Below are 26,562 nucleotides of genomic sequence, written 5' to 3'. Positions count from 1 at the left end.
AGAGATTTAAACTGTTTTTACATTTAAAATGGCAACAGACAGCTTTTCACCAGTCACATTTCCAAGTGGTGTTGCTGTTTGTGTCGCTGAACTGTTATTATTTTCCTCAGAGTTGCAAAAAACAACAACACAGGACAGAATTTGATCTTTTTTAATCGTATAATTCTTATACATGAAAGCCTGTGGACATACATGCAGTCAAAATGAGGAAAATAATCTGCTTTTAAATAAGACAGATTACCTGAACATGTTAAGTGCAACCTTGCTTGACAACTGATGGTAGATCTGAGCAGGCTAATGTATCCTGGAAAAAATACAAGTATTGGCTAAGACCTGTTAAATATTACAAGCCTGTATATAAATGATCAAAACAAAAGTCCAGTCACACACACAAGAATCAGTATTATGTGATAAAAGGTATTCTACAGATGATAAGACATACTTACAACCTTGATCTCCATCTCCTGACACAGTTTCAGTACAAAGCCACCAGCAGATGGCGTCAGAGTGTAATGTGAAGAACAGAATCATATCTTTGTCTCATGTTGTGTTATATGGTAACTGTGTGTGCTGCCTCTGTCTGATAACCACAACTGATGTCACATACTTTGAAATGTTCCTGGTGGCGACTCTGGCTGCGTTCCTGCCGTCTTCCAGCCTGTTCAGCTCATAAAAATGAGTAACGTGTTAAACAGATCTCGGCAGTGTGTAGATCCAGTGTCAGGGAGAACGATCCGTCTCTGTCAGAGTGTCTGTGGTCAGGCTGGTTAGAGGACCACCGTCTGCGGCGAGTGTTAGCTGGACGAGAATCCATTAGGCTAAAATGAATCGTTTATTTTGGCTGCTTTGAAAGACTTCATAATCATCTTTTTTTCTTCCTCCCTCTGGCTCTCTCTCACTGGATGCAGCCAGCAGGAAATTGCAGCCTGGGTTTAAAACGGAAAATGTGATCTGCAGAGTTATTCCAGTCGAGCAAATAATCGCAGGTTATTATATTTCTCAAGGGCAAGCTTATTAATGTTTTCCTTTTTCTTGGCAGAGTCTCTCCTCTCCTCACACTGTTTCTCTCTGTCCCTGTGACCCTGTTTCACTCTCGTACTCTCACTCTGTTTCTTAGTAAACAGCAGCTCATGCACGTCATCTTTCACTGCGGTGTTGCTCCTCACGGTCACGCCTGTCAGAGTTTTTATATTGCAGGGCTTAAAGCTCCATCTCGTGGTTTGTATTGACTTGCATTAGGGTTTATGAAGACCACCTGAGCCCCTCTGGCTCACTGGTCATGTTTTCACCAACTGCTCCTCTTCCAACCTTCTTGTGTGATATTCTCAGAAACACAGTATTGTATTTTGTTTATTTTCCTACAATCTGTTTTCTTTTCTTTCTTTTCTTCACTGGGTTCAATCTGCATTCACATCTGCGTCAAATGACTCTGCAGCGGTCGCAGGTGTTTGTCGCTCCGGCTCTGATCGGCTGTGATGAAAACAGACACCTTTGGCGGACACGCTAATTTTTTTCCCCGTTCTCCAGTTCGATGCTTTGACACGCTTTCAAGTACAAGGATGGCGGCTTGTTAATGCTTTTCCATCTGTCTCTGGTCAGCCAGTGCTGAGTGAGAAAGAGAGACTGGCTCCCATGTCGGTGTAAATCTGTGTAACTGGTAACAGAGACGTGTCGCTCCTTCGCAACTTCCATCATCAGCTCCAGAAAAACGATGTGTCTAATCCAGAAAGTTGACTGATCCTGGCTTTTCAGAGCAAGTCTTCTGGATGTAGTGTGATGACGTTTGACCTGCTGCTTTCTGCTGTTCCCTGCTGTTTCCCTGGTGTGTTCATGATGACGAATGAAATACATTTGGGTGTATGAATGTGTATTAGTTGGGTGATAGTGATGGTGTTCTGTGGTAGTGTCGACAAAAACTAAATATTATTAAGTTGATTGAGGTTGAATTTATGGCTGGAATGTTGCATTCAATCCCATTATATAAATGATTTATTTGTTTTATCATTTTAGAAATGACAGAAATTATAGAGACTAATAAATAAACGACGTGTCATTAAAATAAACTGTGTTATGTACTGTAGTGCAGAGGATGGGGAAGAAGCTGCTCTGTAGTCCGGTGGTACGGCAGCAGATACTTCTGTATCTGTTGTCAGACAGAATTTAAAATGTGAAACAGTTCTTGTGCTTATACAGTGCTGAACAGTAAATGGAGATATAGTTACCTGTCCCCAGCTGACATGACATCACTTATAAATTCTCTTTAATGCGGCAGCAGAAAGAGGATTAGTGTTAGAGAATTTATTCCCTCTGTGTGGTGGATTAGCGTGTGCAGAGACACCGGGGATGTTAATGGACAGAAAACGTCCTCCCTCCGGGTCTGTCTGTGTTTATTTGTTAGCACCTGTGTTGTTAATGTGTCTCTGTACATTTGTGTGTGTGTGTGTGTTATTAAGTGAAATGAATGGAGTGTGTGTGTGTGTGTGTGTGTGTGTTTGCGTGTGTTGGACGTCCAGATGGTGTTTACCTCTTGACTAATGGACGAGGGTCTGCTCGCTCCTGCTTTCCTCGCTCTCTGTGACACACTTCTGTTTAAGTGCATGTGTGTGTTCGCAGGCAAACAACTGAATACTAACTGGTAGCCCCTCCAGGTGGTGTGTGTGTGTGTGTGTGTGTGTGTGTGTGTGTGTGTGTGTGTGTGTGTGTGTGTTACCCTGAATGCTCATACAGAATATGGACCCACACACACAGTTTTTGTCAAAGAAATAAAATGATCCTTTTCTTCCGGAGTGTCTTTGAGAGCTCCGTTCTCTTTCTTTCACGGAGCAGCTGAGGAGGTGAAGCTTTGCAATAACACACAATCAGATTAGCATAGCATTAGCATTTGTTTTGGAGGGGAAAAGAAATGAAGTAGTTTGCTGGACAGGGGGGATACCCTTCTGAAGATGAAAGGAGAGTGCTGCTGTATTGTTGCAGCTCGTGCTCGAGTTTTTTTCTTTCAGACAGCTCATTATTAAACGCTGGGAGGAAGAAACACACACAGGAGTCAGAAACAAAGAGCTCAGAGCCAGGCTCAGGTGAACAAAACAAGCCCTCACCTTGTGTATCTGTTTACTTAGCACTCAGAATGACCCTCTTTCATTCACTGTTTCTGTGGGGTTTTATCCACACCTCCTGTCTGTAGACTCAGAGAGCACCAGCTGCTTTAAACTGAGTTTTTACATTAACCTGATAGTTCAATCGTTTCTACCTTATGTAAATCATGTAGCGTCTCCGTAAACCAGATCTTTTTTATGGTATGTATTTTATGTGGCACAGATAATGAAATCTTTATATTCTAACCTTTTCTCTTTATTTTTACAGTTGAAATAAATTACCACATCAAAGCAAAGTGGATGAATAGCTTTCCTTAATTTTGTTTTTATATTCAGCTTTTGTCAACTGTTGGTTTTGAACACGTGTTTCATTTAGAATGACATGTTGCATGAATGTGAAATAAAAAAAAATTCATGTCATTTAGCATAGCTTAGCATAAAGACTGAAGGCAGGGGGGATAGCTAGCATGGCTCTTTCAAACTTAACTCACTGATTAAAGTAGCACTCTGTAATACAATATGAATGAGGTAATAATACAAACTATCCATGTGTGAATAAACAAGCTGTTCTCAGAGGAAAATAAGGTCCCACAGCACTGTTTGAAGCTAAAGAGGTGGCAGGGTCCGCCACATATAAACAAAGCACAGCAGTATAAACTGTGTTGTTCTTTAAGGTCAGTTTGATCAATCAGTTTATTCAGCCGTGAAAACAGAGAGAGTTTGTTTATTTAATTTGGTAATCAGCCGATGAAGATCTTTCTGTGCTCATTAACATTTCTTCACCACATCTACAGACTGCTCCTTTAAGGCACTGTATATTGTTCAACACTTCGGCTGATTTCATCTGAGAAACATGAGACAAAGTGTTCTCTGCAAACACGTTCATCAGTGCAGACAAGAGGATAAATCGAGCCTGGAATAAACTGAGCAGGGTTCAGACCTGCCGTCTGCAGACGTCAGGCCTCGGCCTCCGTGACCTCATCATCCACGGTGGTGTGTCGGAGCTGTGGGCGAACAGGCTGACGTAGCTGCCGTTTAATTATACATGAGAACATGTTGAATAATAGACAGTCACAGAGGCGGCTGGTTCAGAAGCTCGTCAGGCTTTGATATCAGAACATTTTTTTAACAGGATGGAAACAAACTGGATGGAGTTCTGTGCACAGAAATCAGATGGGTGAACATAAGGAGTGTGTGTGTGACAGTATGTGGCTGAAAATGGAAAGAGAAACAGATTACTTGTTTTAAACCCAGATTTTGGTCAGACCCAGTCCAGGCCTTGACTTCACCTAACTTTGGACATTTTTAAACAGTGTCTTTGCTCAGGTCACATAGAAGTCATTTGGAAGGTCTTGCTCACTTAGAGAGTGAGAAAGACTGCGGATGATTTAATATTCCACAGCTCTAATAAGATTTGTTGTGGAACATGTGTTGCAAACCTCAGTCTCATTGTCACTTCCTTCTTTTGGGGCCGATGTCAAAACAGATATTTTGAAGTAAAAAATCACAATATTTGGGAAATAATACCTTAAATGTGGCGGTCAAACTGAGGCGGGATATTACAGTTTCATTGTTTCTTATCAGTGTTCATCAGGCAACATATAAGCTGATATCAATATATCTGTGATCGGCAAATATCAGCCAACTGATGGATCGCTCGGGCTTTATTCTCCAGTCTGCACTGTGCTTCTCTACTCATGTCATAAGCACGACAACAGTGCGCCTTTTCTTCTTGTTCTTCTTTGTGCTGATTGACAGCTCACAAAAAGATCACAAGGCGCACACTGCCACCTACTGTGTCGGGGTGTGTTGATGTCAGTTAACAATCCATTGGAAACGATAAGTATCGTGCAATATCTCTATTTGAAGACGCATCACCGTTGACTCCTGGTGTTTTTTTTGTTACATGCAGTAAAAACTGATGCTTACAGTTAAGAAATCAAATCATCTCTAGTAGCTGCAGTGCAAAGACACTTTGTTCTCTCTGAAACAAACGGGCCAAACGTAGCCAGTAAACATGTTATTTTCTTTCTGACTGCAAGATTTTTCCTGGCAGCAGAAGAGCCGACACTGTGGCGATGACTCATGTTGAAGGTTGGACTCTCTCGCAGGAGAAGGTGAACACAAAGAGCAGGGTGTGTGTGATTGTGTGTCTCACACAGCTTATCTCTCTTCCATGCATATCTACATGATGTCTCTCCTGCTTCTTTTCACAATCACTTGACTCACACAGACACTCACACAGACACACACACACACTACACACACCTCTTCATCTTGCCGCAGGCTGTCAGTTGTCCTTGTCATGAGCATGATTCATAGGCAAAGGAGGAAAAATGTTCCTGTTCTGACTTCACCTGCTGAGAAGCAGCAGGACATACACTCCCTCCTCCTCTCATCACCCACCTATAGTGTGTGTATATATAGATACACACATACATGTAGGACAGGTGCACAAACACACATTTACTTTACATCCTGCAGATTTTTTATTATTTTATTCTTTCCGCTCTCTTCCACATCTCTTTGTTGATAGCCTCACATGCTCCATCAGTCAGTTCGAATAAATCTGATGTATTGACATGTTTGAACAGCAAACTCTTCACTTTTTTCTACACAAACAGCTTCAGCTTATTTTCTGTCTGCAGATTTGTTTGTCTTTGGTCTAAGATATCTGTTATCACTCTCCACCTCTATCCAATAGAGCAGAGCTGCAGCTAATTTATTATTTTCATTAGCTTCATGATTCATTGATGTTTTTTGTCTACAGAATGTAAAAAAAAAGTCAAATCTTCTTGTTTAAGAGGCTGATTATCAAAATAGTTAGTTAATAGTTATTGACTTGTCGATGAATCGTTTCAGCGCTACAGTTGAGGCAAATAGGAATCTAGTTTTTGTTGCTCATGACAGTTGAAATTCAGATTTTAAAAAGTCATCAACGGTTTGTCCTACTAAATAAATAGATGAGACAGTACACTGCAGTCACCACATCAGCATACATAGAAACAAATGTGCTGTGTATATATGAAAATACCAAAGTGTACTTTGTCCTTCACACTCAGGAGGACACTCTGAGAGACTGTTTGATGAATGTATTCATCTGTATCACCGAGAAGCTCTTTGCATTTCCCTCAGTTATGAGACGGTTCGTTGGGGCGTTTTCCACTCAGATTTGAAACCTGTTGTTGATTGGTCTGTGTTGCAGCTGAGCTTCCTCTCCTTTTCACCTTCTCTTTGCCTGTCTTCTTTTTATTTGAATTTTCTCTTTATTTTGCTCCCATTTCCTTCATCCCCATTCTGACTCTATCATCGCGTCTTCGCTTCACTCTGCTTTCATCTCCTGATCCTCTTTAAGTTGAGAGGAAGCAGCTTTAGCACAAGAGCAGTCACTCGATGTGCTGGTGGGAGGAAGTACAGAGTCGAGCCGGCAGGCGAGCGGTAACGGAGGTCCGGGTGAGAGATGAGTCTGCTCGACTGCAGTGTCCCTGTTTGAACCTGGACTGCACAGTAGAAAAGAAGAGAATAGTTCCAGTAATGAACAACTTCACTTCAGACAGCAGCTCTCTTTGAACATTCAGCACAGTTTCCCACTGGTTGTTAAAGGTCTGCGGTGTCTTCTACTCACAGTAATTCAGTGAGTTCTAACTAATCTGACTTCATGACATCAAAGTCACGAGATTTACAGCTCTAATATTTAATTTATGAACCTTAAAATGTGTCTGAATTTGACTGAAGTTCAATCAAAGACTCATCAATGATAATGAAAAGAGTGAAGTCTCCCTGCTGCAGAAATGTTTCCTTAATGTGAGCAGAGTTTTGTTTTGCCTGTCAAATGTGAAGGGCAGAGAGGGATTCAGGAGGGTTACAGGTCTGACTTCCCATCGTACATCTCACGCCTCAGCAGACAAGAGATTCGACAACTCCAGCCGAGCGTCCTGTTATGAGATGGAAAATATTCTGCAGGAGGAGGGACGGAGGGGAAAAGAGCAGCGCTGTGATGGACAGAATAAATAAGTCAGGCCGGAGTGTAATAACAAAACTCACACAGGAGGTAGAGGAGATGAGAGGGGGGGGGGGGAGACGGGTGAGACGAGAGCTGGAGGTGAACAGCCTTGTCTCGGCTGTCAGAGGAAGGATGGGAAAGTCGTCATTTTCATACTTTCTCTTGCATATCTTTAACTGCTTTCACAAGTTTACAGGTTTATTGCCTCTTAACTTAACAGGGGACCAGTACCAGCTCCATGTATGTATGTTTATGTCTTTTCAAATGTAAATTCAAGACAAAAACACTTTTTACACAGGTTTACTAGGTTGGTGTTTGTTATGAGTAGGGCCAGCAGTGTTTTTAATGCCAGAACTTTCAACTAGACCTCAGCTTGATTCTTGATTTTTGTATACGGGTGTCTTGATTTTTGTGTCTCAGGCTGATACCGATACAGGTGTATCGGTATCAGCCTGAGACACCCGTATACAAAAAAATTCTGATAACACCCCATAATATTGTCTAACCGATACATCAGCCTGGCTCTAATATACTGCCCGGCCCTAAACTTTTACTATTAGTGGTCAAATTTGTCCTGAACATCAGAAAATGTCAAGCTGAGCGCCTGAAGCTGGAATCAAATGTCAGACACGTCCTTTCTTCAGCTGACCCTGATAGTCTGGATTTAGGTGGCTGTAGTCAGAGATGAAAAGACAGAGAAAAATGACGTGACATTTTGGGTTTCTGACTAAATTTCGATGTGTGCAGAGGTCACACTGATCAGCTGCCAGAACCAGAAGTTCTTCTGGGGAAATTTACTGGAAATTACTTTCACTTTGAAACTACTTTCAGCAAACTAACTTGCAGACTTGTAGCAGCTATAAAGTCCTATTTTCTTTTTTATGATCTCACTCCTAATGTGTTCCTTAATTACAAGATTTAAATAGGCTAATAAATAATTGAGGCGTGCGGCTGGTCTCACATAATAAAAGCGCTTCATACTCCAGTTTCAGGGGCATTGATTTCATAACAAACACTCCCCATTTTGCAGAGTTAAGCTCTGGTGCTGTTAACTGGAGCCCCGGGCGATATCTGCTGCTCCTCGCTCCTCATTTGTCATCGCCGCAACCTTTACCATTTCTCCTCACGGTGACGGACTTTAATTGGGTGAAAATGTGAGGAGCATATTCAACTGTGCCGAGCCCTCGGGTCGCCGGTCAGCCGCCGCCGAACCTGTAATTACCACCACCCTCGTCTGCATATCTGCCAACATATCTGCGTTTGGGCATTGTCTAATCTCTTTTCTTGCTTTTTCTGGTCTTTTAAGGTTTCTTTTTCACCATAAGTGTTCATATTCTCTATCACTCACTCGGTCTTCTGGCCTTGTGTAGTAACGCTCTGCCTGTTTTCTCTTTCCTTCACACTTCAGGTTTCACCTTATTAGCAGCACAGGGCTTTTAGCCTTCCAGCCAAGCATGGATAAGTGGAGCTATGGATGGATAGATCTAAGTGTTTTTTTCAGTGTGTGTGTGTGCAAAAATATTAACCTGACTCAATTTCCAGCCCTGCTGATGTTCCAGTACTTTGCAGCTAATGGGAAGAAGTCGGATGGGTTGTTCATTTTCCCGTCGTTTTCCTTTTTTTTTTTTTCTTTTCGTCTTGGACTATATTCGGCTAATTACCTCCTGCCTGCACGTGACAATCATCCACACAAAGTCTCACAGCAGAATCAGGTCTACTGGTTCATCTGCTTCCTCTTGATTTTGACTGTATTGGGATAATTAACTGTCAGTACACACATACATAGACACACACACACACACACGCCTGCACACACACTCGGTCTCATGCAAAAAGTCACCTCCTGCGGTGAGATCCAGCATGACTGAGTGCAGACAGCAATTAGGGAGAGACCATGAAAAATTAAGTGTCTGCGTGCGATCAGTGCACATTTGGAAATCACAGAGGGAAAACAAAGCACAACATCAGCCGAAGGCTCCAGGCAACTAATTTCTCTGAAATAATTAGCCGGTATAAAGAGGTTTTATTTCCAGGCTTCTCCGTGTTGGTTTTTTCAGAGCAGAGGAAAGAGACGTGCCTCAAGGAGAGATTCTTTTTCTCTGTCTCAAGAATAACTTATTCCTCCTGCTCTGCCCTTTTGCCTCCTGAAGACTTCAGACATCCATTTAAATGAGAGTGAATGTGGGAGGGGGTGCAGTGTGAAGAAAATCTGCATGAAGTCTACAATTATGGTCAGAATCATAACCGTTATTATTCGGTTTAATACCAGGAGCAACAACTATGGCTGATTTATGGTCTCCAGTAACACAACGATCTAAACAAACTGCTGTGGCGTCTATATTTGTGTTCTTAAAGGTGTGGGGGCGGGGCATGAGGGAGGAACTGAAGGTGCGTTCATGAAGAAATTTATTTTGAAAGATTTCCAGTAGTTTTTGATATTCTTGATGTCAAAATGAATGATTTAAAGAATTAACTATTTCCTACAGTTGTGGATTGTTTGATATTGAACTCTCCCGATGCGTAATACAAAAAATTTCCTTCTGTGCGCTGAAGTGTCATTAACAAATCTGTGAGAAGAGAGAGTGTGAGGGATTCAATTGGTTCAGTAACGTTACCTCGAGCCTGAATACGTTATGATGCGACTAAAAGCGTGGAAAAGCTCTTTGAGAAGCAGGATGAGGTAAAAGTTCTCTAAACCTGACAATCCCTGTTATGGACCCACACACAGGGAACATGTCGACATATAACGATGGATAGAATGTAATTTATTAACTAGGTAACATGCCAACACACCTGCAGCCAGCAGCACGTACTGTTACATACTAATCTCAAGGTGTGGCAGAAGTCAACTGCAGTCTAATAGCATCAATGCAAAGTGAAAACACTGATTCGATATTGCTGCTGCATCTTTAAGATGCGCCTTTATTTTGAAATTCTCATGGCCCTCATCATCATCATCATGATGATGCATGTGTACAAAATGTCTTCACATTACATCCAGTTGTTACTTGGTCAGTTCACTCTGAGGCAAAAGTGTTGGACCCGCAGACTGACGTCATCTTTTTTTGGAAACAAACACACACACACATCAACACACAAACCTGGTCGGTGTGCAGCCTCATCAGCTGCTGCTGTCAGACTGGCTGCTGCTCTCTGCAGTCCAGCATGTTCAGCAGTGTGATTCTTCAGTCTGCACTACAAAGATCCTGATCCTGAACGAGCACACACACACACATAGTGATACGCATGCCCACGCATAAACTTTGCAGAAACCCAGTGTCCTTGTCACCTTGGTAACTGTCATGAGGTGTGTGTGTGTGTGTGTGTGTGTTGGTCGTCCGTCAGATGATTCGCTCACCTCTTTCTTCCTGTTTCTGTCTCTGCTGTTCTCTTTAGCTCCGAGCCTCCTGTGAGGATCGATTGTCTATCGAGCCTCGGTTGCTTGTTTTGATTAACTTTGGGAGTGTGTTCAGCGAGGCAAGCTTGGTTTACCCTGAACAATCTGCGTGTGTGTGTGTAACATGTGAGATTTGGGAGTAATGCCGGTTTTATTTATTTCCATCCAGCAGATGAAAGCAGAGTAGAGATAAAGTGTGGCTCTGCTCTCTGGATCCCCACGGGCCTCTGCTTTGGTCTCAGCACTGTTTGCTCCAGCAGAGCACCCTGTCAGAGGGAATACACATGTTCATACACATTTACACAATGTTCACACAAACAGCCATCTGAGAGCCCGCCAGGTTCATATGTGGGTTTGAGTCAGGGCTGCGTTTTGCTTCAGGATGTTTCCCATTGTATCCAGAAGATTTCAGAGCGGCTCAGGTTCGTTTTTATAGCCAGTTGATTGTGAGACGAGGGTTTGTTTTCACACAACAGAACCCCTCAAGAGCAGAGATTCATTTGATACACATATCCATGACAGTGCTGTGCACCTCCTGTTGTGCATCGCACAGTCGAGCCTTGGAGTTCTGCAGACATGGAGCACAGTAGAAATGTTGTGCTTTGGTCCCTAACGCACAAGTATGTGTGTGTGTGTGTGTGTGTGTGTTTTTTAAGGACATTCAGTCTGATGAGTGTGTTGCCTGTGTTCTCCTGAGGGCATCATCGTTAAGTTTCTCAAAGTCTTGTTTTGTTGATCCAACAGAGCCTGAAGATATTGAGGGAACTTATGATTATTACTTTTTATCATATCAGACGCCGATTATTATTCTGATTAATCATTTAGTCTATAGAATGTAAAAACAACAACACAAAAAGAAACTTGCAAACTGTGATGAGCTTTTTTTTTTTTTTTGACGCAGCCAAAATAACTCTTCATTAACTGAAACGGTTAATCAGTCATTAAAATAGTTGGCAGTTAGTTTTTATGACTAATAACTTCTAACTAACGACTGATCGATTAATTGATGCTGCTCAACAATTTCATGTGATTTAAAATAAAAACAGCAAATCCCCATATTTAAGATTTTGACCCTGAGAGTATTGATCATTGAATTATCTCTCAATTTACTATTGATGGACTGATCCATCAATCGACCGATCAGTTCAGCTTGTTGTTGCGCATCAGCTGCTTTTTCACTTCCTGTTATATATTTCAGGAATATGTAATAATTTCAGCATTATAAATGTTCTTGCAGTTACTCAGTAAAATAACTGATGTAATCAAATAAAAAAATAGGCCTCATCTGTTTTCAATACATAATACAACTGAGACGTGTTTCTTATTAGACTTATCGTTCTGGAAGAACCACCAAAGTGTAGAGATTATATTTTTAACATTTGGTACAGAGTCTGGATCTTATCAAGCTCGATTAAACAGACGGGACTGTCAGAGACGGCAGCCTCGGGTCCAGGACGACGTCGTCCACACGAGTATGAAAAGACTCTTCACTGTCAGCTGAGGTTTTGGATTGTAATCGCTCATTCTTGTTGGAGAGGTTTTTTGGGCATGTATTTCTGTTGATGTCTCTCATATTCTCTTGGCAACAGTTAGTCCTCTGTGGTTCTGTGAATGGAAGTTCGCTTCACAACACAACAATCACAGTCACTCGCTGTTTATCTTCCATCAGCTGCTTTGTGTTTCGGCCGGGACAAACTTTTCACTGTTACGTAATTCTTTTGTCTGTCTGAAAATGATGTCCGTGACTGGAATTTGACTTGTTCAAAGGGTGTGTGTGTTAGTGTGTTAGTGTGTGTTTGTGTGTGTGTGTGTGTGCGTGTGTTTGTTCTGATGCCCTGCAGAGGAACTAATTTTCCTTTCTGTCTGCTTTAACTTCTTTCTCTCTGCCCAAATCTTTCTATTTTCTTTGCCTTCTTTCCAGGTAATTGAATCTCAGAGTGTGCACAAGTGCAAACAGCAGGACGCACGCATGCGCACACACACACACACACACACACACACACACACACACACACACACACACACACACACACACACACACACACACATATACACACTTCTTATTGATCTCACACACACGTAAACCCTGTCCTTCAATCCAGACTCACTCAGACTGCTCTTTGTGGCTTGTGTTTTATTTATTAGACTGTATTGGACACACACACACACACACACACACACACACACACACACACACGCGTATCTCTGCCTGTCTTTGATAAGCGGACCTGGCACCGTGGCTGACTCTTTGATTGACAGCTGGGCTGATTGCGTGCAGGGATTGATTAGTGAGGTCTAGTGAGGCAGAACTTCCTCCTGTCACTCAGAACAGGAAGTGGAACGTGTCTGAAGTAATTACAGACGATTTCATTGGCTTTTGCCTCAGCGTGTCAGAGTGTGTGTTTGTTTCTGTGTGTGTTTTGTCGGCGCAATGAATAAAACCGTGAACTGAACTAATGGAAATGAAAGGCTTAATTTCCATGAGAACCATGAGTGTGTGTGTTTCTCCATCATGTGAGAACTAGTTTTATCTTTCAGGCCCGGCTGAAAAGAGTTAACACAACGTACAGTGCATCCTTTGATTGTAGCCGCACATGTCGATGAAGTTACATAATGAGTCTGATCTCATGTGAGGGAAGTTGTCATATTTGCTCAGTTTGTCGTACGTAGAGGTATGAACAAAATTCACGAAAAATAAATAAATAAAGCTTGATGTAAAACTGATGTAATGTAGTTCAGAGTGTGTCCTGATTGACTTAACGTAGGTACTGGTAACATTTTCATTCTTCCTTTTACTCTCTGGCACCTTTTTCTATGTATAGAAACTTACAGGTAGTCCTGACCTGTGTAGCACTGGAGGCAAATGATTAAATCTTAGGAACACACCTGTGAGACTGATGACTGACGGACAAAAGAAAGTTTAGTGGAACAATACTAATGATTTATTTTAGCGTGAGGTGGAAAAATGTTTTCTAGTTCGACAGAGCGACAACAAACATGGACAATAACATGGAATTAAAGACAGAACTGTAGACTGTGTGTGTGTTTGTGCGTGTGTGTGTGTGTGTGTGTGTGTGCTCACACCCTGGGAGTTCTGGTTAATGGTGTTTTGAACGCGGTGTGGTTTTCTCATTTGCACGTTGAGATGAGTGTGTGTGTGTGTTCAGTGTCTTACAGAGAGCGAGCAGAGTGTGACAACCACCCCACATGAGGTGGTGGTGGGGGGTGTTCCACACATACACACACACACACACACACACACACACACACACACACACACAGCCTCTGATCTGCCTCTGGTTGACTAACACAGCAGAGTGTGTTCCTGTGTTTGTGCTTGAAGTTGAAGTTATTAATAGGACTCATTATTTTTGTTTATTTGTTGGCGATTGGTTTGGAGTCATCAGCAGCTCTTTCAGCTGTTCTCTTCACGTTCTGTAATGAAAGTCCCAACAATGTTTTGGGATATTTGCCTGAAAAAAAATCAATATTTATGACTTGAAAGTCAGCAGGTAAATGTGTTCTCCTTCATTTTTACATACCGTAGACTTTTAGATATAGTTGAATATTTGGGCTGCTGTTAACTGTTACATTCATCAGTCTGCAGATTAAGAACAGACTGATGCTGTTTTGTTTTTTCCGGACCGATACCAGCACCAGTTATTAATAATCAGGGAGACGGATTACCCACAACAAAATGTCAAAAAAGAAATAAGAATAACCACAAATTAAATGTGAATAAGTAAGAGTTGTGTACTTGTACTTCAGAATTTCCATTTTTTGCAACTTTATACTTCTTCTCCACCAAGTATGATGAACTTTAGGTACCAGAAGCTTTGCAGACTCACATTATTAAGTGTTGATAGGCCGTTACTTGTGATGTTTAACCAATCAACACCATTCAGGTGTTGTGTGCGGGACTCTGAGAGCCAGAGTGTTGCTTTTTTAAATTAATTCATCAGCAACCGATACAGATAATTTGAAAAGAGGTGAATATCGGCCCTGATAATCGCCCTGAGGGAGCTCCACTGGTCTGCAGATTACTTCCTTGATTCAGTTTGTTAAACCAGGACTCAACAAAGGTAACCTTTTATTATTTGAGTTGCTCCAAATTAATATTTTCAGTCAACATTAAGATTTGAAATTTTGCACTATTATTCGCCAAGTGAATGTGTTTATAGTATATGTGTAAACCAAAGCGTTAATACTTCGCATTAAACACAACACACATGCAGGTTGTTGGATTGATTATTAACAGTGTGTATGAGCGCTCGGGTTAATGTTTGCTCTGTGTGTCCACACACATGCAGGATTAGCTGAGGAGGATTATTGGCAGCTCGGTGGCTGATTTGGAAAAACCTGCTTTACTTAGTTTTATTAACACCCGCCTGAGCCTCTCTCTCCCTCTCACACACACACACACACACACACACACACACACACACACACACACACACACACACAAATGAATGATCGTTAATTAGGAGAGTGAGCTATTGCCTCTGTAATGGAGCGGGGCAGGGACGCTCTGTACCGTGGTGATGTATGGTTTCAGGTCTGAGCCAACCCACCGGCCTCCTCTGGTCTCAAACCTAATGTCCAGCATCAATCACACTAACAGGGTTACAGCACCGCTCCTCTTCCTCCTCTTCTTTGTCTTATGAATCCTGCCTTAGCTTGCATGCAGCATCTGTTCAGGTCGACCCGTTGTTGTTGTTGTTGTAGTCCTGGACTGTAGCGAGTCACTCAGACCGGCAGGTCGCTCAGATTCAGCAGATACGTGATCTCGATCGACCGCGTCAGTTTAGGAGACGATCTCGTTACAGCTCCTTCTTTCTTCACATATTCCTTCGTCTCACTCCGTCTCACTCCTTCCCTCTGTGCATTAGGTTTCCAGACATCCATCACACTGTTAATGTATTGATCTCTACAGGAGGTATTAATTATCAGAAGAAACGCCTGCCTGAGTGTGTTGGTGGTGTTTCCTGTGTGTTTGTTGGCCATAAAGTTTAATCACTGATGTTAATTTAACAACAAACCAACACTTCAGGCTTCGCAGAGGTTGCAGGTGTTTCTGGGTTGTTACTCTACAGAATATTACATTAAACATAGATCTTGTCTGTGGTTTTCTAATAAACAACATCAAACACATTTCATGTGCTATAATTTATAACTTGATAACTGATTATTAAAGCGGCTGATTATCAATTAAAGATATCATTGGAAATGTTCATCCCTAGATGGGACAAAGCAAACAACTGGAGACTCTTAAAACTAGTTACTGACATTTTCTACCAAACAGGAAATTTTTGGATTGACAGAATATCGACAGATTACTCATCGATCGATCTAATTTCAAAGTGTAAATGCACCCAGTGTAGTTACCTGCAGGTGGTCTGTCTCATGTTGATCAGATCTCAGCGAGGTGTAAATGACAGTTTGACCACCTCGTTAAAGATCCTCAACAACAAGTTAATTCGTACAGAGAGAGTTTGGTATTTACCCGACCTCACTGATCCACCTTAGATACCGTTTGTTTGTCAGTGGTGATATAAAATCAAGAGTTGCAGGTCTCGGCTCCCTCGAGGATAATATTCCTTTATGTTTCGTCTGCTGGTGTTTGTTATTGAAGCGTCCTCTCAGCAGGAGCCTCAGTGTTTTCTGCTGTGAGCTGACGTCACCAGATAAACACCGACTTCCTTCTGTTAAGAAGTGATTTGGAGTTATGCCCTTGACCTTACAGACAGGAGAGTGACCCCGTTCAGTTCTTCAGGAGGAGACGGGGTCATCGAGTTCGACTCGTGTGGTTTCATTACACATTGACAGTCCTTTGTTTCCTTTGTGTCACATCTAACTGCTCCGGAGAGATTTCTGGTTGTTTTCATGTCTCACTGTGAGCTAATGCTTTCTGCTTTCGGCTCGCTCACACAGCAGACACCAGGAACAGTCCTGAATCTGCAAGTAGCCATTCAAATGCCTCTTGCTGGATAAAAGGCATTTAGATGACATTTAAATGACAAGCTAGAGTGTTCATCTCTTAAAGCTGTGAGTTTAAAATGTGTGGCTGAAGGAGAGGAGGAAAAAAGGACAGAGAGACATTTCCCTTTCTGTCTTACTTATAATAAAACAACATGGCTGCTGTAGAGTACAGCCCTGTGATAGCAGTACGTTTAATATATACAGCTCAGTCTCCGGGATATAACACAGTATATCATGTGAACAAAGACAGCCGACCACAGTTGGAGTCAAACCACCTGGATATTTTTAAGGACACTTGTGGCGACCGATACAAGAGGAAGTCATACCAGGCTGGAAATCAAACTTTTTCTTAGTTGCAGACATGTAATCTCTCCTCTGTAAACACACCAGTGCCCTTGTGTTTGTCGTATACTGAGAACTTAAATTACATTTTTTCCGAGGGGCGGCTCGAATGTGAAACTTCGTGCGATCGTCGCCACCTTCTTGCCCAGCAGCACAGCACTAACATCATATCGCCACTGTAGCTTGTACAGTGTCTTTGTGTGTTGTCTCCCCAGAGTATTCCACTCAGCATCGATCACTCCTTTAACTAATCAATAACGACCTATATACGGATCAGTTCCCAGCATCCAAGGACATCCTGTGCAACTCCCTCATGGCCTGAGAAACTGCAGTCTGTCAGCAGAGGAAAACAAACCAGAGCTCAGTGAACTCACAGTCATTTATGAAGAAGGAAATATTGATATTGATTGAAATTAAAGACTCTGCTGCGATTCTCACAGTTCTGGTGTATCATCAGATTTATAACAACTTTCATTTTGCTTTATTTCGAATTATTTACTTCTAAATGTATGACTTAACTCAGTGGTGTCAAACTGATTTGGATCAGGTGTGTTCTTGCTTGGTTGGAATGAAAACCTGCAGCCACATGGCCCTTTACTGGATCAGTTTGACACCACTGACTTAACTCATTCAGTTGATCTAAAGAAATGTGAAAATGAATATGATTTTCCTGGTTCCAGCTTGTTGAATGTGAGGATTTGCTGCCTTTCTTTGTTCTTTATGACAGTGAATTAAGAGTCTCGTGGTTTTGGACTGTTTGTTTGACAAAAGGAGCAATTTGAGCACATGAGTGATAAAAACTGTATCTGCAGGACAAGACATGTACAAATACCACAGCTACAAATCCCTGTAAGATGCATGTTTTTCACAGCCTCCCTGAAGTCCACTGGAATAAAAACCAGTGTTTTGGAGCGTAGATGTTTCAGTGTGTGATGGAGAGGTGACGCAAGCCACCGAGATTAACTCTGCTCTGCATTAAATGAGATTAGATTGTGGGGTGAAGTGAGGGTTAGGCTGGTTGGAGGTTCAAACGTTGGCCACGAAGTAGAAAAATCAGAAAAGTTAACTCAGAGGAGCAAAGAGGATTCAGATCACAGACTGACTGTAGATCAGCTGCAGAACTTTTATTGAACAAGTTCAGTGTAAAATTGACACTTGCGTGAAAATAGAGAAACATACGTGCTAATCTGACGTAAGGAAACATGCATCAGCCATCAGAAGAGCTCATTAAGTGACGTGTTGTGATGTAAGCTATTAGCATGTATTTATTTAGATATTGGCAAATTTGCAGCATTAAAAGTTAGCAGAATTAGCTGTTAGTAGTTCCTGCTGTCACTGTACACATGGACGGACCGACAACTATCACTGGATTACCTCGAAAACGGGTTTGTCTTCGATCAGGACAAAATGTGATGGCGATGTTTCGGACAAAATTATCTTTATGAAGTCCAAAATGTTGTTATGAAATTGTTCCAGATTGAAAGTGACGTGGCAGTTTGTTTGCTCTGATTTTGCTGTGCCTTGTTTTTTTTCTCCTGTACACTTATCGATCTACAGTTGTGCTTTTTATGAATCTATGGTTAAATTGACATAATGACATCCTGAAGACAGAGTCAGAGATGGTCGACACGTGATTTTTGACTCAAAAATCCCGTGTCTCTGGCTCCTCGCCTCCCGCTCAACCCTCCCATGACCTGCTTTTTTTTTTTGTCCGTCTCTTTTGGCTTTGCTTCCTGTAGACTGTCTACGTCTGCGACCGACTCGTTTCCTGTAATTTTGCGATGGTTCACATTTTCGGAAACAATCAGTTAAATTACAGAGGAGCAAGGTTAATATTTATGTAACACTAATCCCATCTGAATGAGGGCTGCAGCCATTATAATTCACTTTATTCCATTTTCCATGGAGTTATTACAAGACATTACAATAGAAAGCATTAAAATTCCTGCCAACAACAAACTGCGGTTTTTAGTCACAGAACATTAGACTATTAAAAACGTCCCTCCGCTTGCTGTTATTGGAGACTTTTCAGAGCTCTTTGTTCCCTCTGTTGATGTTTGTTGGCTTCCATTTGCTCCTCACGGTCATCTGTATTTTCTCTTTCACTTCACTCCTAACAGCATTTTTCATCATTTGCCAGCAGCTTTTATTGGATTCACGTGCACAGCAGGGATAAAAGGAGGGTGAAACACAAACCACAAGCCCCACACAAATGAGCGCTTTGGCAGCTGGGTGGCAAAACACCATTAATTCACCCATCAGAGTTTGATCAAAACCAAAGACGTTTCTCAAAGACCTTTAATGAAAATGGATTCTCTTCAAAAAGCTTCAACAACAAAGAGAAAATAAGCGATAAAAAGGAAGTTTTGATTTGGAGAAAGTTCAAAATAAGAAGTCTGAATACGACCAGACGGGTTCATGGTCCCGCGGTGAGCTCGTCCTCCTGGACTTTGATCGTACTCACAAACAGAAAACTCTCTGAGCACTTTTCTCACGATCTTGTTAAGAGAGCGAGTCGGAGGAAAGAAAGAGATCCAGATATTTAGAGGGAAAGAAGAACGACAGCGAAGGCAGAGAGGATTCGTTCAGCTCGGATCTGCTGACGGATTGTTATTGAGCGTTAAGTAGTGAGTCCACGCCGTGTGTTCCTTAAATCCACTGAGGGATCGATTCAGCCTCATCGATACCAGACTCTCTCCCTGAAGCTGTTATTGGGAGCTGATGAGACTTCTCACTGTTTCCTCAGTGATCCACAGAAAAGTCTGTAAAAATCTCTGTTGATGAAGAGTGTAGCGGTGTGACGGGGACGGGATTCTTTCTGAGTTTGACAGAGATGATTCCTCCTAATTCCAGAGCATACTCGATCAATTAGACTTGATAGTAAGATGGTTGGAAGTCCAACGAGAGGTCCAGTTACAAAGATTCTCTCCCGTCAAAGGTCTGGACCCCATAATGTCTAAACAACATCCAGTAGACTACCTCTGTGTGATCAAACAAAATCAGAACCATATATTTCCTTATTATCTCAGCAATGTTTATTTTCAATATGCAACAAATTAAAGCACTTCAGGAAATCAGGTGGAACTAATAAATAAAATGAGTTGTGACCTATAGCAAGCACAAGGAACATCAGGCCTGTAATACAAATAAAAACAGGACCAAATTTATTCTCAATAAACTGAATAAAAGTTGCAGACGGAGCTTTGAGCACCTTTTCTCTTCAGTTGTTCTGTGAAGGCAAATCTTAACAATGGCGGCAATATATTCATATTTTCACTTTGCATAGATGCTTTTGGATCGTTGATCACTGAATTGATATTTCAATCCAGGTCAATGTATTGTTATAGCTCTACTGGATTCACTGACACTGAACCAGCTAAAACAAGCTGAGAAGCTGCTTCACTGAGAATGAAAGAGTTCCTCAGTCTGTTATTGATCAGGAAACATTAGTGCAGATTTAAGAAGATGCTGGTAAGATGATTTCTGGTAAAGATACTTACTGCGTGTCTGTCTCTGATCCCAGTTAGGCAGAAAGCAGCTGGACACTCCTGCATCATACAGACATTTAGAGCCTGTCTTGTTCTATTTGGGATGAGGTAATCCAGTTCTGACCATATCGCCCGTCTCTGATGACGGAGAGGAAATTGAATTGTCTTTCCATCTCACCGCCGCTCCCCCTCCCTCTACGTCTCTGTCTATCTCCGTTGTTTCTCCTCTTTCTCCTCCATGTTCTCGTCTTTGTTCTCGAGAGCCACAGAAAATCCTCCTTCAGTAAAACCCCTGTGTTGCATTTAGACCCGGTTGTCTCTGTTTATGTTATTACCTGCTGTTATCTGCTGTATGCAGCGAACGCACCATCCAACTGTGAAAAATTAGAGTCCTGACCTGCGTAAATATTAGACTTCACCCGTTGCTGCGAGTGCAACACAGTCTTCACAGTTTGTTTGTTGATGGTGAGATAATAACATCAGCCTGAGATGTTTTTCGGTGCTCACAGAAGAGCTAAAAATACTGATTTAGTTTAAAATGTTATCTCCACAGTGTAACTGGATTTGTGAATCATCTGGTTGTGTTCGCTTCCGACAAAGACGAGGATCAGAGATGCAGACACTGACATGCATTATGTCAACCTGTCTCTTCATATCTGTGCTGTGCTGAGGTCAAACTCGGGTCTGATTCTGCCAAAATAAAAGACACGATAGCTTGTTATTCGGGTAGAAACGACTCAGTTTGAGAAGATGTGAGTGAAAATCGATCAGTGATGCTTTCCTCCTGTTTCATGGCCTCACTCAGGTCCCGTCATGAAAGCAGGGAAACACTTACTGGACTTACATGCAGGTTCCTGTTAATGGACACGTCAAAGGTGAAACTTTCTGCGTGTTGTCAGTGATGTAAGAAGGAAGAAGGTTTTTCCAAAATCTGCAAGCGCTACCTGCTGCTAACTGTAAATACCAGCAAGTTAGCTCAGGCAGCCGTAAACTCACAGTTCCCAATCCTGCTGTTCATTCACTAAACTGTAGACATTAGTGCCGGCAATTACATGTGGAGATTAAGTCGAGGTAGAGGATTTAATTTTGTATTTATGTGAACGCATTGGGATCAGATATCATTGATCTGTGTACAGTTGTGCGTCAGCTGTTTCCTGTTTCTGTGTCCAGTCTTACTGTATATTCTCTTCACATCTCGTTCCACTGTTCTGTGTGTCGGCCTGTAGTCCGAAACAAAGCTCAGTGTTTGTCCTGAGGAAGAACGAGGACAGAACAACAACAGAGCGTCTGTCTGGAGGAACTCGGCTTCACTTTCAAACAGGCTGCTTTGTTTGTCGTCGCCACTGAAAAGCCTCCAGCGTGGCTCCGCCGAGCGGACAACAAACACACACAGAAGTGCACTGACCAGAGCGAACGCTGTCGCCAACCGTCTTCTGAACTGAGATTGAACTCTCACACACTCACATTTTACACTATACACATGTGAACTTATCATCCTGCTAGTTAAACAGTAAATCCTCCACACATTTAGGAGATAAAGATCAGCTTTAACCAGCTTGTGAAGAGAAGATTCGACTCAGCCAGCTGCTTAAAAAAAAGCCCTCGGCAAAATGCTGCAGAGCTCTGAAAGACTCGGAGACAGAGTACCGTTCTGCTTCCCGTCTCAGTGTGTTTACATGCGTACAAAGAACTGGTTCTGCAGCAGAGATTAGAGAAATTGATTTCCACGTGTGTGTTTCTCCTGGAGAGAACTGATTTCTTTTAGGCGTTACGGGGTTTTTAATCTTTACATGCACATGTCCATGACACTGACTTCACACAGGGAAAGCACAGCTGTGATGGGAGAGTGGCAGGATTAGTTTACGTAATTCAAGTAATTGATTAATCGAGTCACCTTGAAGGAGGATGCTTCATATGTTGTGTCCATCTTTAGTAAAAACAGCAGCATTCACAGAGGTGATGTCTGTTCTGCTGTCTTTATCACTTAAACACTTAAAACTGGGTCTGAAGTTGAGCTGGCTGCTGAAACTCTACTGCTCTATACTGTTCAACCTTTTCTTGAACTATTTGCAGGGACTTATGGGTAGCTGCGTGGGTGAGTTCAGGACTGGGTTATACAGAGTAACTGCTCAGTTAGAGGACGCTGTTAGGATTTCACATCACCGTGAAATCCTAACAGTGAGGAACAGTCGAAGGTGAAGAGAAGAAATAGGACACAACATTAGTCTCTGTCTCCAGTTTGTCCTCTGTTTGTCTCCATACCCTCGTTCTCTCTCTCTCTCTCTCTCTCTCTCTCTCTGTCTCTCTCTCTGTCTCTCTCTCTCTCTCTCTCTCTCTGTCTCTCTCTCTCTGTCTCTCTCTCTCTCTCTGTCTCTCTCTCTCTCTCTCTCTCTCTCTCTCTCTCTCTCTCTCTCTCTCTCTCTCTCTCTCTCTCTGTCTCTCTCTCTGTCTCTCTCTCTCTGTCTCTCTCTCTCACCCTTGTTCTCTCTCATCAGCTCTCTCTCCACATCACTGTGTAAAGCTCGTTCTGGCTTACTCAGCTTTTTCTTATCAACCCCTCTCTGATGGGGGAAAAGCTTTATGCAATGCTGTGTCCTTTTCATCCCCTCCTCCTCCTCCTCCTCCTCCTCCTCCTCCTCTTCCTCTCACTTTCCACTTCCCCCCCTCTTCTTCCCCTCTTTAGCTTTGATCAGGTCTGAGTCTCATCACACAGTGTAATGCCTCGGTCATAACATTACTAAAAATGGGAGCTCAGTCCTCTCCACACGGCTCAGATCTGTGATAGAATGTCTTTTTAAGGGGAAAAGACCAGAAAATCAGTTCTCACCAGACACTTTTTCGTGTATCCACATTTATAGTTTGGACAAAATTGGCCCAAAGTTTGTGTATTTTTGTAGAATGAAAGTGGTAAGTTGTGCAACTGTAAAGAATCAGTTTGCATCCCCTCCACACACACCTATTTATATTCCTGCAGTACTGGAAGATGTCATCATGAATTATTTAAGACAAGCGTCAAAGTGAGTGACGTTTAATGCCAAAATATTCCTTAATGATAATCGTTTCTGCATCTTTTCAACAGGGACTTTGTTTAACCTTAAAATCAAATGCTCAATCAAAAAAGTGATGTGATCTGTCTTTCTCAGGAGGATGTGATGATGCGAGTCTTACTGTACATTTTCTATCATTAAAGGCTGCAGTTCACGTCCGTCAGGGCTGCAAGTAACGTTATCTAACTGGTGATTAATTGATTAGTTGTTTGGTCTGTGTGCGTGGTCTTGTGTCCGAGGCAAATCAAAGGCACACCTGTCTTCATACCTGTGCAGAAAAGCCTCTAAGACACTCATATCTACTCACTTTGTAAGTTTATTTTTAAAAGTTTGTAACGGATTGTTTCAGGTTATAGATTTTGCCTCTATATCATGAAGTGAATGTGCACAAGAGAGGATGTAGTAAATTAAAAACTCTTTGATTACTTGCTGTATGGTTGCATGTTTTAATGCACCGCACCATTTTGGAACTACTTGTCTATAAAATGTGTGCAAATGGTAAAAAAACATCAATGTTTTCCAAAGATGACGTCTTCAGTTGTTTTTTTTATTTTGCCCACAGCAGAAAAATATTCAGTTGTTCTCTCTTTTCTGTCAAACAAATTGTTTTCTGAGGTGTTTAATTATAATTTAGAGGAGAAATCACGCAAGATCCTGTTGGTTTAATCTAAAGTCAGCAGACACAAGACTGGCACGAGTTGCTTTTAACGAGCTGTGTGTTGATGAGACACAGTAATTACACGATTAACATCGTCAAAGGTTCAGCGCCGAGAGAAAAAGATGAGTTTTTCATCACATGTCCTTTAGTTGCTGAATTCTCTCTACTTAAACTCAGACTGAGGTTAGATTTAAAACACTCTGCTTTCATATCTTTCAGAATAATTACGTTCCTCAAACACTTGGCTTCTTAAACTGCATTAAAAATTCCTCCTCTTCTGCTTCTGAACATATCCAGCCTCATTAAGCGGAGCAGAGCGGTCGTTACTGCCCGCCGGATGATAAAGAAGTGTCTTGCTGAGAGGAATCTGTGGGTCTGGAAACTCATTTCCAAAGCTTGTAATTATGTAAGGTCAAAGCCCTTTTTTCTCATGTGTTTGTTTCGACAGAGAAACGTGCGCCGATTGAATTAACTTATTTTTCTAGAAGAAGAAGCTTTCAGCCTTGTTCTCCTGTCACGGACAGACCTGACTAACGCAGCGTTCCCGTCAGAGCTCCGTCCGTCTGTAACAAACACCGTCCTGTTTAATTTATTCAGGCTGAGCTTTCTCCTGCTGTCCTGTCTGAGGAGGCCGACACACACATTCAAACACACCGTCAGCACAATGCACAGACAGAGCAGCACACAACCTGTCAGCATAATGCAGAAACACACACACTCAGCTGTCATCTCCGTAAACAGGCCTCACGTTTCTCATTCTCACACTGGATAGTAGCTCCGGTCTTCCCTCTTCTCTTTCCTACAAACGTTTCTCTTCTTGTCCGTCTTCACAGTGGATAAACAGCCCTAACACTGCCGTATCGCCCCCCTTTACCCCCGTTATTTGCCCCCCAGTTCACTTGATGTGAACACACACACACTCTGATCTGAGGTATTGGTCGGGCTGTTGTCCAGTCAGACAGATGGCCAGCTGGCTGCAGGACAGTCAGACTAACAGTCGACCAACTCATCGGCCTGATGAATGAAGTCACACAAACAGGAGCTCTTTATCTTCACAGTGTTATTACACAGCGAGGATGACGGCCTCGTCTGCCACAACAGCCTGTGTGCGTGTCTTTGTGTGTATGCGTGTTTGTGTGTGTCTGTGTGTGGGCGCATGCTGTAACTTCCTTTTCACGTTTTTCATTGTGTTCTTGCTCGTGTGATTTGGCCTTGACGGTGTGACAGACGTGTCGGTGGATGTGAGTAAGCGTGCACGTCTGTGGTTTGTCTCCTGGTCAATAGATTCTAATTAAGCCGCCACACTGTAAATGAATTGGGAGGCTCCATAAAAAACAGTATACAAGCCTCTGTGGACGGAGAGACGGAGAGAACACAAATCTGCATCCATATTAATGAAGCTCTGGAGAAGAAACCTGCGTCACAGCTGTCTCTAAAAATATACTGCAAGGCCACCGGGTCAGAAGTTTTACACTCCGGCTGCAGCTGCACGCTGGGTCAGTTTATTTTACAGCAGTGTCTTCAGTCTCAATCACTCATTTTTCATTTGGCACTTTACAATGTGGGAGAAAATACGATGACAGATTACTTTCATAATCCGTGAAGCTACTGATTATTTTCCAGATTTAACAATGTATAGTTTGGTAGTTGTATAGTTATTCCTAAAGCACACAGTGTCAGCAAATAATTACACATTTGTTTTAATAATAAGCTTTAAACACAGAGTTGACAAAGTGCTTTGACAAACAAGCAAAAGCAGGAAATTCAGAAAGACGATATTACAGAATAAACACTTGACAGTCGATCCGAACACAAGAAGTCTGAGGTGAGTTTAAATGAGAAGACTGTACAGACGAGGTGAAAACACAAAAAGTCAATGTGAGTCGGTACAAGTTAAAAGAACAAAAGTGATAAAACAGGCAAAACCAGAGAAAAAGGAAGTAAGGAAGGAAAGAAAAATAATGCAAATACAAGAATAAAATCAATAAAGGGCGATAAGAAAACGTAATTAATTGCTTTGTTCAACCAACAGTTCAAAACCTGATAATCTTTTATTTTCACTATCAAAAATGACGAGAAGCAAAACAAACGCTCACAATTTACTGTCTCACAGTAACTTCAAACATCTAATGACCAACAATTCAGAATTAAAATGTATAAAATCAACTTTTGTTCTGTTGTTGATTGTTCATCTTATTACCTCTTTTTACCTACCTTAGCAGAGAGCTGCTCCACTCTCTCCTCTCTGTAATGTTACGATGATGGAGGTCACCTCCACGGACCACTGCTACAGTCAGGCTGATAAACAGGACTGAAGAGAAATCTGTGTGTGTGTGTGTGTGTGTGTGTGTGTGTGTGTGTGTGTGTGTGTGTGTGTGTGTGTGTGTGTGTGTGTGTGTGTGTGTGTGTGTGTGTGTGTGTGTGTGTGTCACAGATATTAGATTCTATCTTCAGCCTCTTGTCAGTCAGAGGTCGCTTGTTTCCATGTCGTCATGATGGCCTGAATGTTTCTCTGGAATGTCAAACGATAACATGCCAGTGTGCAGGCGTGTGTGT

General features: G+C 42.0%; 1 protein-coding gene across 10 annotated transcripts in view; it reads left to right on the top strand.

Annotated features, from left to right (window-relative positions):
• mast2 (microtubule associated serine/threonine kinase 2) overlaps positions 1-26,562 on the top strand; it is a 153,306-nt gene that overhangs the window by 34,872 nt on the left and 91,872 nt on the right. The gene's annotated exons all lie outside the window — the stretch shown is intronic.

Source organism: Acanthopagrus latus, chromosome 11, assembly GCF_904848185.1.
Source record: "Acanthopagrus latus isolate v.2019 chromosome 11, fAcaLat1.1, whole genome shotgun sequence".
NCBI classification, from domain to species: Eukaryota; Metazoa; Chordata; class Actinopteri; order Spariformes; family Sparidae; genus Acanthopagrus; species Acanthopagrus latus.
Note: the sequence above shows the minus strand (reverse complement) of the source record. Positions and strands in the feature narration are given on the sequence as shown.